Raw genomic sequence first — 13,763 nt, forward strand, 5'->3', positions numbered from 1 at the left:
AGAATTCAGTGGTGTTACTGGGGGCATGTTCCCTCAATGAGACCACTTACTGTCCTTCCTCTGTCTAAGAAACTTTTCCCACTGAAGAGAGGCCCAGCCAACACGCGCCTTGCAAGGGAAAGCACGGGTGCGTGCCTTCCCCCAACAAACAGAACAATACCTGTGAGGGTCAACCATCACAAGGGACATTAAATGCCCACAAGAACATTCACACCCCTAGCAATGGCATTCTTTATGTTTTTTCTCCATTCCAAATGAAAAACAGCGTTAGCGAAAACATCAACAAGTATAGAAATTGATCAAGTTATTTATTAGTATTCAAAATGACATATCTACTCTTCACTGCACCAGAGAAAAAGTGACTCGTGACATACAGTAAGTGAAGGATATTCCCCCATTCACCCCCATAACTACCACTTAACAACCTTGTACCAAGTTCAACGACTGTTCCAGCTCGCACTGAGGATAGGCCTACTTCTATACATAAAAGGCGAATGTTTGTATTTCTGTAAGAACAAATACAGCTTTACTACCACCACAATTATGTTAAAGAGAGACAAACGTGTCTTCTACTCATTCCTCTCAAATTTACTAGAAATGAGAGAAGGGGAACAAACAAGCATCTTATAACAATTCTGCCCATTTCTTTACACTGTACCAAGAATATGTTAGTTCTATGATAAGTAGGATAAAGTGGGTGCCCCCTTGCCAGTTGGGACCTGCTGTGCAAATCTGGTTGGGATGCATTTAATATTTCCCTTTTATGAATCATATAGTGTTCTAGTTCATAGATGATGACTCCCGTTCAAAGGCCCTAGCTTAATTAAGGAGAGGCAAGATTAGGGTATATCATTTCCACTGGACCCATCACATCTTTGTGCTTTATAGTGTTATGTGCTTAATATCAATCAGACATGAATATGACATTTTTATGATAAAATAGTTTTATATATACTTACCAAGTAATTACATAGCTATGAGCTTCCTACCTACAACAGCCTAAAAATTCAAAATTCGCGGTAGCACTAGCGCTTGTTCCAGTGTAGGTACATGCCCCACCCACTATCGGGGACTGTGAGGAACAACTAGGCAGAAAGCTTCAATTCGTTTGCGCCCTTATGTCCAAGAGAGGGGAGTTAAGTATACCTAGTTTAACCAGACCACTGAGCTGATTAACAGCTCTCCTAGGGGGCAGGCTCTGATCATGTAATTACTTATTAAGTACAGTATATATGAAACTTTATTTCATCATAAAATGTCATTTTTATATAAGTGACTTACCAAGTAATTATAAAGCTGATTCCACATTGGAAGAAGGTGCAATTTTTGGACATGCTCTATATCAAAACATTAAATAAGATAATGAATTTGACATAGAAAAGTTGCCAGCATTGACACAATGCTTGCTGTTCCTTACCTGGCTAGGAAGTGCTGCAGATAGGTATTGCCTCTGGTCGGCACTCCTCATATTGCAGCAAGCGTGGCTGTATAGCCCAGGGTCACTCCTGCATGAGTGGGAACTTTGCAGCGAGGGAATGCACCCTTAGCTTGCAAAGTTACAAAAGATGCCCTTGCTCTGGGCGTAGACCAGAATAGGACTACAAGAGTAATACCTACACCAAAATTAAAAACCATCACCCACACTGATAAAAAACTGGCGGACAACCCAGACACAGCGTGTCCCAGGCTTCCAAAAACTCGACACCTTAATTCAAGGTGAAGAATGCAGAGGGACAGAAGAATCCCTATGCTTCCTCTTCCAACACCATGCCAGCCACAGATAAAGGTCCTAACGTGCTGCAATTTTCGAAAATGGTCCCTACATCTTTGTGATAGTGCGTAGCGAACGCGGACTTGCACCTCCAGAAGGCAGATTGCAGGACACTCAAAAAAAGACATGTCTGAAAGCAAGAGAGGTTGTGATAGCTCTAATTTCATGGGCTTTTACTGGATAGAGAAGCCTCTCCTCTTCCTCTGGTCCCAGAATGTCCATTAAATTTTTGATAAAGAACGAACAGGGCTACGGGTTAGAAGGGTCCTTGTTCTTGGCAAGGAATCCAAGCGAAAGGGAGCAAACTGCGTCCCCTTTCGAAAATCCAATTCTCTTGTCAATTGCTTGGATTCCACTGACACGTTTGGCCGTAGCCAATGCTACCAAGAAGAGAGAAATCAAGTGAAAATTGCAAACAGAATCTTGATTTTTTTTTTTACACAAAACAAGCATGTCCCAAAACAGCGAACATCATCTATTAACGAAAAAAATAGCTAAATTAATTTCACAACAAGACATATTTAATTTATATTTCGACTTACAAGCACTTCTTATAACGAAAAATAACCTTGCACCATTTAAATATAGTATCTAGAGATTCATTTACACTAATTAGAAGCAAGAAAAGCGCTCTGAACTGAGTTAAACACGGGGAAATAAACTTACTGCGTAATCGATTTCCAAACGAAAACATTGATCGCTAAGTATGATCGCAATTTATAATACAAAACCAATATAATAATATACAATATTATTGGATACAGTGAAGTAAAGCATAACATTTTGAAGGATCCATGGAAAAGATGCATATTCGCTCTGCTAATGTTTGTATAATACGATATTAATATGTGAATATACAGTAGAGTACAGTAAAATGTAGGCTAGGCTACCGTATATGTACATGATATAATAGTGTAGGCTAAGCTAATTCTTGTTTGTTATTCAATTTCTCTTTGTACTGAATTATCATCAGCCACTCTGCATGAACCTCCAGAATTAGCTGATATTAATAATTACAATACCGTGTATGTATAGAGTATATTTTTATAGTGTAGGCTGGGCTACCATATATGTATATATGGTACTGAATACCCTAGTGTAGGCTAGGCTATATTCAAGATACGTTTTTCCAACAAATGATGGGTTTTTTGGAACCTGACCCCATTGTAAGTAGGATAATACATGTATAGGCATTTTTAGTTTTTTTTTTGCGTTTAAACTATCAAAATAGGCAGTTCTGTGAGTTTTTAGAAGGGTTTTAAGTATTCGCGGATTTTAGCTATTCGCGGGGGTGTGATACGCACCCCCACGAATATGGGAGGTTTACTGTAATGGGAGCCATCATAGCATGTTCGGGAGACGAAGGATATTCTGGGACAAGACGGGATCTTGACGAAGAAGAAAAGAGGTTCTTCCAAACGTTTAGCAGTCAAGAACGGGCAGTCAAAATCAGAGATGGACTCCGGACTGTCCCAGGCCGACGGAGTCAGACGTGCGGAAGTGGAAGGAGGCACCGCAAAACTGCAGGAGGGCTTTGGACTAACAAAAGTCTCCTTGTATTTCTTAACAGGAGGAGGGGAGCTGTCCACTGCAGTTGAGTCTCTCTTCAAAGGTCAAAAGACAAAAGGTCTACGGCGCTGACGCCTCGCGTCTGGCAAAGAGCCTTCTGAATCCGACGACACATGATGAGCACTGAAAGGGCACCTTTCCAGTGGCGCTTTGTCGAAGCCTGGGACCAGACAACAGGCTCGACTGAGGGGGCAACTGTCCGCGGGCAAATTCCCCTGGCCTCCCTTGGACCTCTGGTATGTCTCCTCCCCAGTGTGGGGGAGCGGGACAGGGACCTTCTAGGAGCACCGGTGGGATGGGCAGCCACCTCCTCAACACTTTGCACTGCACTAACACTGCATATCTAAAAATTCGAACTTTTGTCGAACTGATTCGAGGCTGGCAATGGTGTCACGATCGGGAGCACAGGAACCTGGAACAGGAGTACATGGAATAGAAGTAAAGGGGCTAAGAATAGGTGACAATACAGGAATCTTAGAAGAGAGAAATATCTCCTACAAGATCTGGTACTTCTACAGGATCTGAGCTGGGTTTATTTCCGGCCTTAACAGCAGCCTTTCTCTTCTTGTCTTTATCCATTTTGTCTTGATGGAGACCTAAAAACTTTCCATTGCTTATTGTCCCAATCTCTACATTCTAAACAAGTAGTTTCCCCATCACAAATTTGCCCTCTACACTTTACACACTTTGTGTGAGAGTCATCGCAGGACTTCGCCAACCTAGTCTTGCATCCTTCAATGCAAAACCTACCACTTGAAGACCTAGAGTCCGACATTCCTAAATTTAATTAAACAAGTCAATCAAGGATAACTAATCTTCGTGCACTAGTATGAAAACAGAGTATTCCACCACCAAGACTTCGGAAAACTATCCAAAACACGATGAAGTAGGCAGCTAAAAAACCAGCGATATTCCTTGGGAGTCAGCAGAAAACGAATTGAAGCTTTCTGTCTAGTTGTTCCTCACAGTCCCCGACAGTGGGCAGAACATGTACCCACAACAGAACAAGCGCTAGCGCTACCGCGAATTTTGAATTTTTAGGCTGCTGTTGGTAGGAAGCTCATAGCTATGTGTAATTACTTGATAAGTCACTTATATAAAACATATATTTTACCAACTGTATATTTAATATTTTATCAACTTTTGACCAAGCATGATCGTGCAATTCACTCATTTTTTCGTCATAGTACTACAAATGCAAAAGGTTTTAACCACCAATAATGGTCTGAAATATCAGAAATACCTAAAGCACCCAATAAATATTTGAAAAAATTACAAATTTAGAAAGTAATTTGTATTTTTCCTAACTATACAAACCTGAGGTCCTTTACATAAGAAATTATTTTCAGCGAAGCTGGAACAGCCATTGTACTTTTGAACAAGGTGGTTAGGCAGTTAACTACCGTCTGGTATATAAACCCTCGGTCCTTTGCATAAGGAAGACTCACTGAACTGACTGGAGTTTGTCCTACCTTGGTTTCTCTTCCTGGTCAATAGAGCGAGGGAGAGTACTGTGTCTCTGACATACTGAACGGAGTGTAAGAACTGCAAGATCAATCGTCAGACTTCTGGGCCTTTTCAAAGGAGTGAGAGAATCGTACTCTCATACAAAAACGGGCTAGGATGAATCTAAGAGTCGGTGACAGTAAAGCAATGACAGGTATTGGGTTTGTCTTATTGTCAGGGTCCCCTTCCTCTTCCCCCCCTTGCTAGAGGAAGGGGTGGGATTGATTCTATAAGTCTAATGAAAGAAAATAGAACAGGTGCTCGATGTGACACTTACCTGCATCGGCCGCCAGTTCCGGCATGTGACGACTCGAATCCCACGCTCTGTCCGAAGAAAGAGAATGAAGGATGGCTAGGAAGGAAGAGGAAGAGAGGCCAGTCACTCATACAAACACTCTAACTTCCATGACCACACACCTTGGGCGAGATGCTACTTGCCCTCTTTGAGGAGCTGGGTAAGCTACACACCTTGTTGAGCAGCCACCAGGGCCCCAAAGAAAACGTGTCCAAGGACTTGTGGGCATTGTCCCAGTGAAAGAAGGATGTAAACGTGGTCTACTGTGACCATACCCCCGCCTTCAGTACCTGGGGAACTGACAGATTCTTCTGGAATGGGGATGGACCAATGCCCCTGACTTAGTGAGCTCTTGGGCGGAAAGTACCGGCATCATCATCACCAGCTGCAGAGTACTCTCTCCTAATTGTCTCATGAAGTCAGAAAGAGATCATGTTCTTGGACACTTCTTTCTTGGGCGTGCCAGTACTAACGAACAGTCACTGACACTCAGGTCAGAAATGTCGAGTCCTCTTAAGATAGCACTGCAGCACTCTAACAGACACAGTAGCATCTCGTCTGGATCATTATCAACAGAGCCCTCTAGGGAGGGGATCCTGGAAGACTCGAACCTGGCACCAGGGGCCAACGGGTTCTGAGTTTTCACTATGAAATCCGGGATGAAATCGAGCATAAGTGATCCCCATCCTCTTGAGTGTTTAACATTGAAGGAGTCTATGAAGTTTGCCTACTCTCTTCGCCGATGCCAGGGGCAAGCAGAAAGATGGTCTTGAGTGTCAGATCCCTGTCTGACAACTCTCAAGTAGGCTCGTACGGTGCATGAGTCAGGCTCCTCAAAACGAGAGTCACGCCCCACTCAGGGTGCCTGAGGTCCATGGGAGGGCAAGACCTTTCAAAGTTTCTCATCGGTAGCAAAATCTCCAGTGAGGAGGAGATATCCACTCCCTTCAGGTGCAAGATTAGGCCAAGGGCAGCTCTATAGTCTTTCACAGCTGAAACGGAGAGAAGCTTCTCTCAGCGAAGGAAGACGAGGAAATCCACGACCTGCTGATTAGAGGCTCCGATCAGAGAGAGCCCCGTCCACGACACCAACCACAGAAGACGGCCCATTTCCCTTGGTATACCGCTCCAGAGGACTGTTTGAGGTATCCAGACATCTCTGTTGCTGCTCGGCGAGAAAAGCCTCTCGCTCGCAAGAGATGCTGGATAGTCTCCAGCCGTGAAGACACAGAGACTGCACTGCCTGATAGAACCGCTCTACGTGTGATGGACACAGAAGGGTTATGCTAGGAAGGAATCTCCCTTGGTGCCTTGGAGAGAAGTGCTAGCAGATCGGGATACCAAACGGCATGTGGACACTTGGGAGCCCCCAGAATCATCCTGAGATTTGGGGTGATCAACAGCCTGTTGATCACCCTGTGAACCAGACAAAACGGAGGGAAGGCATAGACGTCGAGGTTGTCCCATGGGTGTCGGAATGCGTCTTCTGCAGCGGCCTGTGGGTCTGGCACGATGGAGCAGAAGACTTGAAGCTTTCTGTTGTGCCAGGTGGTGAATAGATCGATGGCCGAAAGTCCCCACAGCTTGAACAACCTCTCCGTAATGTCTATGTGAAGGGACCACTCCGTCCCTATTGCTTGATTCTGGCAGCTGAGCTTGTCTGCCACTACATTCCTCTTGCCTGGAATGTATCTGGCTCACAGCTCTATCGAGTGAGCTACTGCCACTCATGCACCTACTTTGTCAACTGATGCAGCAGGAGGGACATAAGGCCCCTTGCTTGTTGACATATGCCACTACTGTGGTGCTGTCACTCATCAACACCACCAAGTGTCCCATCACCCAATCCTGAAACTCCTGGAAGGGCCAGGAAGGCCGCCTTGAGTTCCAGGATATTGATGTGAAGGTGCTGTTGTCTCAGTTCCACACACCTGAAACCAGCAACTCTTCCAGGTGTGCGCCCCATCCTTCAGTCAATGTGTCCGAGAACAGGAGCATGTCAGGAGGGGGAGTATGTAGAGATACTCCTATTACAAGGTTCCTGTCGTCCATCCACCAGTCTAAGTCTTGTCTCACTTCCTCCGATAGAGGAATGGGAAATTTCGGATTGGGGATCTCGAGACTGAGACCAGATCTCCTTCATTCTCAACTGGAGAGAACAAAGGTGAAGCCGACCATGAGGGACCAGCTTCTCCAAGGATGAAAGGTGACTGATGAAGACCTGTCACTGCCGAGCTGGCTGTTGGCAGAGCTGCCTTCCTGACCATGCTGATACAAGAGTCCGAGGGAAAGACTCTTGCTGCTAGTATATCTATCAGCATGCCCAGGTACTGCATCTTCTGCTTGGGGATGAGATCGGATTTCTCGAGATTTACCAAGACCCCTAGGATCTAGCAGAACTCGAGAAGTCGATCCTTGTCCTGGAGCAACTGTGAGCGGGAGCTCGCCAGGACAAGCCAATTGTCGAGATACAAGTACCATCCTACTTACAACCGAGCTTGGTTCCGACCAACCGGTTGTAAGTCAAAATGGATGTAAGTCGAACCTTAGAAAGCGGCTGACATACTGGGTGGGGCATATCAAACCTGTTATATAAAGGGCCTACACTAACTGTAATGTGCAATCATTATTTCAATCTTTTTACCATAATGTACTTCTGATATATTTTAATCATTTATGTAGTGTATATTATGTACAGGTAGGCATCGAGTTACAACAGGTTTAGGTTCCTGCACGAATGTCGGAAGTCAATTTTAACGTAAATTGGTTTGCAATTCAGTCTACAGTACAGTTAATACTGTATGATGCTGCTGATAGGGCAGGGTAACTCAAAATGATGCTGCCTAAGTGATGAGAGAGCTCTCCCGAGATGGCGCGTTGCTGAGTAACTCAGTGGTCAACTGTTATATGGCCTTCTCAGCCACACTGCCAGAAGTACGGTTGTAAGTGCGAGTGGTCATATGTCAAGCAGGTTGTAAGTCGGATAGCACTTGTACCTTAACAGATGCACCCCGTGCGAATGGGCCCAAGCTGACACAAGGGTGAACACTCGCATGAACTCCTGGAGAGTGGTCGAGAGCCCGAAGCAGAGGACCCTGAATTGGAGTACAGCTTCCCCGAGGTTAAACGTAGGCATTTGCAAGAGGAGGGAAGGATGGATGGGTATTTGAAAATATGCATCCTTCAAGTCCACCGTGAGCATGAAGTCGTTCTCCCTCAAGCAAGCGAGCACCGAGCAAGCCGTTTCCATCATAAACCGAGTCTAGCCAACAAAACGATTCAAGGCAGAGAGGTATATGACCGGTCTCCGACACCCCCAAGACTTTCTCTACAAGAAATATGTCTGTAAAAGCCTGGGGACTGATCTGACAAGACTTCCACAACGCCTTTCTTCAGTATCGCTTGCACCTCCTCCTGGAGTACTAGATCCTTTGGCGAGCCAGGAACGTGGTTTGGAGATGGACCGAGTTGTTGGTGAGAGGTGGCCGAGACTCAAAGGGAAGTAGATAGCCCTCCCGAAGGGCATCTACTACCAAGGACTCGGCTCCACGTTGCTACCATGTTGCCCAGTGGCTCGACAGGCAGCCCCCACCAATGGCATAAGCTGGAGGGGAATGCTGCCCCTAGCATCATCCTTCTTCTTCTTACCTTTGCCCCCTTTTCCCGACTGGAAAGAGGGTTGAAAGGAGCACAGTTGTGTGCCCTTCGTGGCAGAGGTGGAAGAAGGCTGGGTATTTCTGCAGGCACCCTTTGAAGCCTGGGCCTCCTTAGGGGCTGAGGAAGTGCTAGCTTGAAAAATTAAGTGTGCCTTAGTTCAACCAGACCACTGAGCTGATTAACAGCTCTCCTAGGGCTGGCCCGAAGGATTAGACTTATTTTATGTGGCTAAGAACCAATTGGTTACCTAACAACGGGACCTACAGCTTACTGTGGAATCCGAACCACATTATACCAAGAAATGAATTTCTATCACCAGAAATAAATTCCTCTAATTCTTCGTTGGCTGGCTGGAGATTCGAACATGGGCCCAGCAATGTGCTAGCCGAGAACTATAACGACCTGTCCAACGAGGAACTAGTGCTAGCTTGACCCTAGGGTTAAGCTGCAGTGGCACGCAAAGACTAGGAGGCCTTTGCCACTGCCTGGTGGACAAGGCAGTTTTGTTCTTTAGCACACCTCTTGTCTACCACAGCATCTACCAACTCTCAGGGGAAGAGAGGAAGAACTCAGCTAAGAACCAATTGGTTGCCTAGCAACGGGACCTACAGCTTTTTGTGGAATCTGAACCATTTTACTGCATAGCAAGAAATGAATTTCTGTCACCAGAAATAAATTCCTCTAATTCTTCATTGGCTGGCCAGAGAATCGAACGAGGGCCCTGCAGAATGTTAGCCGAGAACGGTACCGACCAGTCAACGAAGAACTACTAGTCCTACCTCCAGACAGGCACAGTCTCCCAAAGAAGGAGTCCTCTCCATGAGTGATCAAACCCGAAGAGGCGGCAACCTTGAATACCGTGAACAACCACAGATCCAGCCAGGAGACTGCCTGGAGAGCCACCATAGCGGTAGCTTCCAGGTCCGCTGCTTCTTGCTGGGAGAGGGAGACCCCTTCCACATTATGCTGCTGCAGTGAAAGACCTGGGCTAGATGAACCAGGTCCAGGTCTACCTGTTTAGTTGGCAATGACCCCTCCTTTATGGAGGGGTCAAGTAGAAATGCTTCTGTTGAGGTAGAGGAAGGAAAAGAAGCTTCTCTGAACAGTTCGACTGAAGTGAATTATCCTGCCCAGAGACCAGCTTATTTACTTGATCAATCACCCCTTCAGATAAGAGTGGACCATGGAAGCCCCAACAAAGCTTTTGGTTCCTTTTTCGGACCCCAAAAAGGTTTGAGGTGCGAAGGACGAGCCACAGAAGCCATGGTCCCTACCCTGAGATCACTGTGTTGACAAATCAGTGCGATGATCTTCAAAAAGGTCCTCTGTATCTCAGGGGTGTCCAAGTCCTGGGGGAAGAGGACCCTTGAGTCCTTCCAGGGAAGCACGGATCTAGGAGAGCACCTACACTGCGGTGAGGCGCTGTTCCGAGGATAGCATAGAGGTTCATGTGAATGCACCAGTGCACTTTCCTTCAGTGAGTGGGGTTGATCACACAAACATAAGCGAGGGCTGGCCAGAGTCAAGTGCTCAGTAAATTTGCTCAAGCTTCCTGGCGCGCTCCAGTCTTCTTCGAGGCCGTAACCTCCTGACAAGAAGACAGTACAGGGGACCTCCTCACTGCATCTCCAGGTGCTCGGACCCTTGAGTCCGAAATGCTGGGTTGGGAACCTGTCTCAGCACTTGAAGCAGCACTGGCAGGAAGTGTCAAAGCATGTTTTGGCACTTTTTCCTGTGCTGTGCCTAAACCAGACCAGGGAGTGGACTCTCCAGTGCTGTTTTGGGGTACTCGACACTCAGTGGAGACTCGAGTACTCGGAGTGACTCAATCTAGTCGAGAACCCAACACTCCTGATTCTCATACAGAACGATCAACGTGAGTGGTCTCCACCCGAGTGTCTGAAGAAACTTGGGAAGAGACAGGCACAGAACCAGTCTAAGACGCAGACTTCTTAGAGCTGGTTTTGAGTGTGTGAACCTTGGGGGCTTGTGCACTCGAAGCTCCTGGGATGCAAGACCCTGGTGGGGTGTGCGAAACAGTTCCTGGGTCCAAAGACTGGGGAGAGCCAGCAAGACAACCCAATACCCAATGACCCCCTTTTGGAGGGAGGCAGCCCCGAGGCAGCATTCTTCTTCAGCCTGCAAGCCTCGGAAGAAGGGGACGAGGCAGCAGACGACAAATATGAAGAAGACAACAAAGACGACACCTTACGACCCCTCTTCTATAATCTCTTCGACATCTTCGGAGTGGCGGTCAGGTCTCCCATCCAGGAGGGAACAGCAGGAACCACAGGAGCAGCCAGCACAGCTGGGGCAACAGGAGCAGTTGGGGCAATAGGCACAGCAGGAGCAGCTGGAGCAACAGGAATGGCATGAGCAACCAGAACCGTGAAGGCAGTAGGCAGAAAGGGAACCGTGTATTATGGAGCAGGAGCATCCACAGCAGTCTGCTCCACCACTGTCGGGATTGTCAGGGTCACTGTCACGGTCACCATTGTTGCAATGGTAGTGACAGCAACATGCATCACCAAAGGAAACTCCGGAGCACTGGGTGCCTTCAAGTGAGCCAGGATACCTTGCACTGATGGGGTGCCCAAGAGACCCAAGGAGATCCACGCCTCATGGAGCTCAGCCGCCTGACCTAAAGGAGACAAAGTCGGGTAAGCGGAGGGAGACCCCTCTCGCTCCAAGGGAAAAATTTCCCCCTCGAAGCGAGCAGAGGCCCCCACAAGAAGAGATTGTCTTGATCACCCACTGTCTCCCCTGACGATCTTCACCTGACAAAGAGAGTGAAGACAAAGAGGGAGAGATCACTCCCAAAGAAGAGACAGCCAAGAGAGGAAGTCTGGCAGGAGGGAGAAATGAGGAAGAGGGGTTAGCACCAAAGGTGTAGTCGGCAGCATGTACCTCTCCGACGACGCTTTGGAAGCTTTCCTCCTGTACTGTTTCCTTCCTGTAAACTTCATTCACCGCACAGGCTACCAAGAACGACACAGCACAAGTAGATCTAGATGATTTGTGGGTTTGCATAATATACAAACATCAAACACACAAGCAGATGTTATACACACAAAAGATAACAAGAAAGATCCCACCACATCTGCATCATATGACGGCTGAAAGCAAATTGGAATATTTACATCCGGACAGGAGGGACTCCCGCGTACCAGATCGTAGTTAACCGTCTAATCACCTTGTCTGAAAGTTTAATGGCCACTCCAGTTTCACTGAAAGTAGAGGCAGTCCTTGGTTATTTGGGGGGGGAGTTCAGTTCTGATGGCGTGACAATAACTGAAAACTGCCAACAACCGAAAATCAGCGCTTATTTTCGGCACCGAAAATTGCCAATTTTTGGTTATCAGCACCTCTGTTAGGTATGTATCAGCACTAATACCCAATTTATTAGCTCCAATAAGTGGAAATTGGTGATTTTCAGCGCCGAAAATTGTCAATTTTCATCACTAGACAAGTGCCGTAAAATCGGATCGCCTACAACTGGGGACTGCCTGTAATTCCTTAAGTAAAGGACTGAGGGTTCATATATTTTGTAGGAACAAATACATGATTCATGGATTTGAAGAAAAACTGATCCAACATTTTCTTTATTGGCTATGACTAACCTCGTGTCTCTCTCTCTCTCTCTCTCTCTCAACATCTTATGGACTGCTTTGGTTACCCGGCAGTGGGGTGAGGCCTGTTGCTTGTACCATGATAAAATTGCTAATACAATACCTTAATTAGCCAATTACTTTGGCAGAGACACTCGGATACAATGTAACAATTGCAACTGCATTGGCAAGGTTATTCAACAGAAACTCAATGCTAAATGGTTGCACAATTTGGTAAGGGAACTTGTAACTGAATCAGGCCATATCACGCCATCAGCTTAGAGCACTGAAGCAGTAAAATTTTACTTTAAACCATTATCATATTTTGACCTGAAAGTATCATTTTGCTCTTTAAATGTGCGCTTTGGACATTTCTGATGTTTATTTCATTAACAAATTACCTAACCAACCACACCTAACCCAAAGTAGGGACTGAGGTCTCTACCCTAATGCATGATAATGGATCGAAAATATTCGATAAACTTTCTTTAGGCTACGAATTCTGAATAAAAACTATCCATGAATGAACGTCCTTGTACCTCCCTCAGCGCGCGCTTTCCCCCGCCCAAAAACCCCGCTCTCACACTGGCGCCCCCCGAAATGTAGCCCGTAGCCTAAGGGCTGGTTCCACTACCTCTAAAATTAACCACAAGCTACAGAAATGAATGTCAGCGATATTCTCCGAGTCCAAAACGCCATAAGAGATGAAAAGCAAATCACCACCGAATCTCACCTGGTCCCCCCTAACCTGTCCCCGAGCCTCAACGCCCGAATCCTGACCTGTCTCCGGACGTCACCCAGACAGCCCCTGAGCAAGGGGACACGCGCCACGGACATCCTCCAAGTCTTCGGCACACGGAACCCTGCGCTCATCCGTCTCTTGGACTAATTAAAACCTCCCGTCGGATACAAACAGGTTCATCTCACTCACACGATCGGGAGAGGTTCAACGCAGGCTGGGTGACTGGCGTAGGGCGGAAACGAATTCCGCTTATGTTTCGCCCTACAACTCCCCTACGGAGAGGCGTAAGCGGCTCGCGGATGGGCAAGTAATAAAATGACAATTCGCCATTCCAGCTGGACGAGCACCATTCGAAAATGAGGCATACTTACGGGAAAATTCCAATACGAATGTTACACACACGCCGTCGGGAGCATTTGTTTACATCCGTCAGCTGTGGCTGCTACCTACAACGCACTCGAGGATGAGCAAAATGTTTTTTTTTTATTTTTATTTTAAAAAAAATGGTCTTGTATTGATTAATTATGAGTTATTTAAAAATTTTAAAGTGTTTTGCACACTGCCCGAAGTGGGACAGGGTTATTCTCGTAACGTTCTGTGCAACATTGCATAAGC

General features: G+C 46.4%; 1 protein-coding gene across 2 annotated transcripts in view; it reads right to left on the minus strand.

Annotated features, from left to right (window-relative positions):
* Positions 1 to 13,601, minus strand: part of LOC136852004 (ADP-ribose glycohydrolase OARD1-like) — a 79,925-nt gene extending 66,324 nt beyond the window's left edge. The window contains exon 1 of one of the 2 annotated variants that reach the window (XM_067126451.1): positions 13,520 to 13,601. The gene's annotated coding sequence lies outside the window, so the exon portion shown is untranslated. The remainder of the gene's footprint in view (positions 1 to 13,519) is intronic. The other variant, XM_067126450.1, reaches the window with a different exon arrangement.
* Between the last annotated feature and the right edge of the window lie 162 nt (positions 13,602 to 13,763).

The sequence above is a fragment of the Macrobrachium rosenbergii genome, chromosome 24 (genome assembly GCF_040412425.1).
Source record: "Macrobrachium rosenbergii isolate ZJJX-2024 chromosome 24, ASM4041242v1, whole genome shotgun sequence".
Classification (NCBI taxonomy): Eukaryota; Metazoa; Arthropoda; class Malacostraca; order Decapoda; family Palaemonidae; genus Macrobrachium; species Macrobrachium rosenbergii.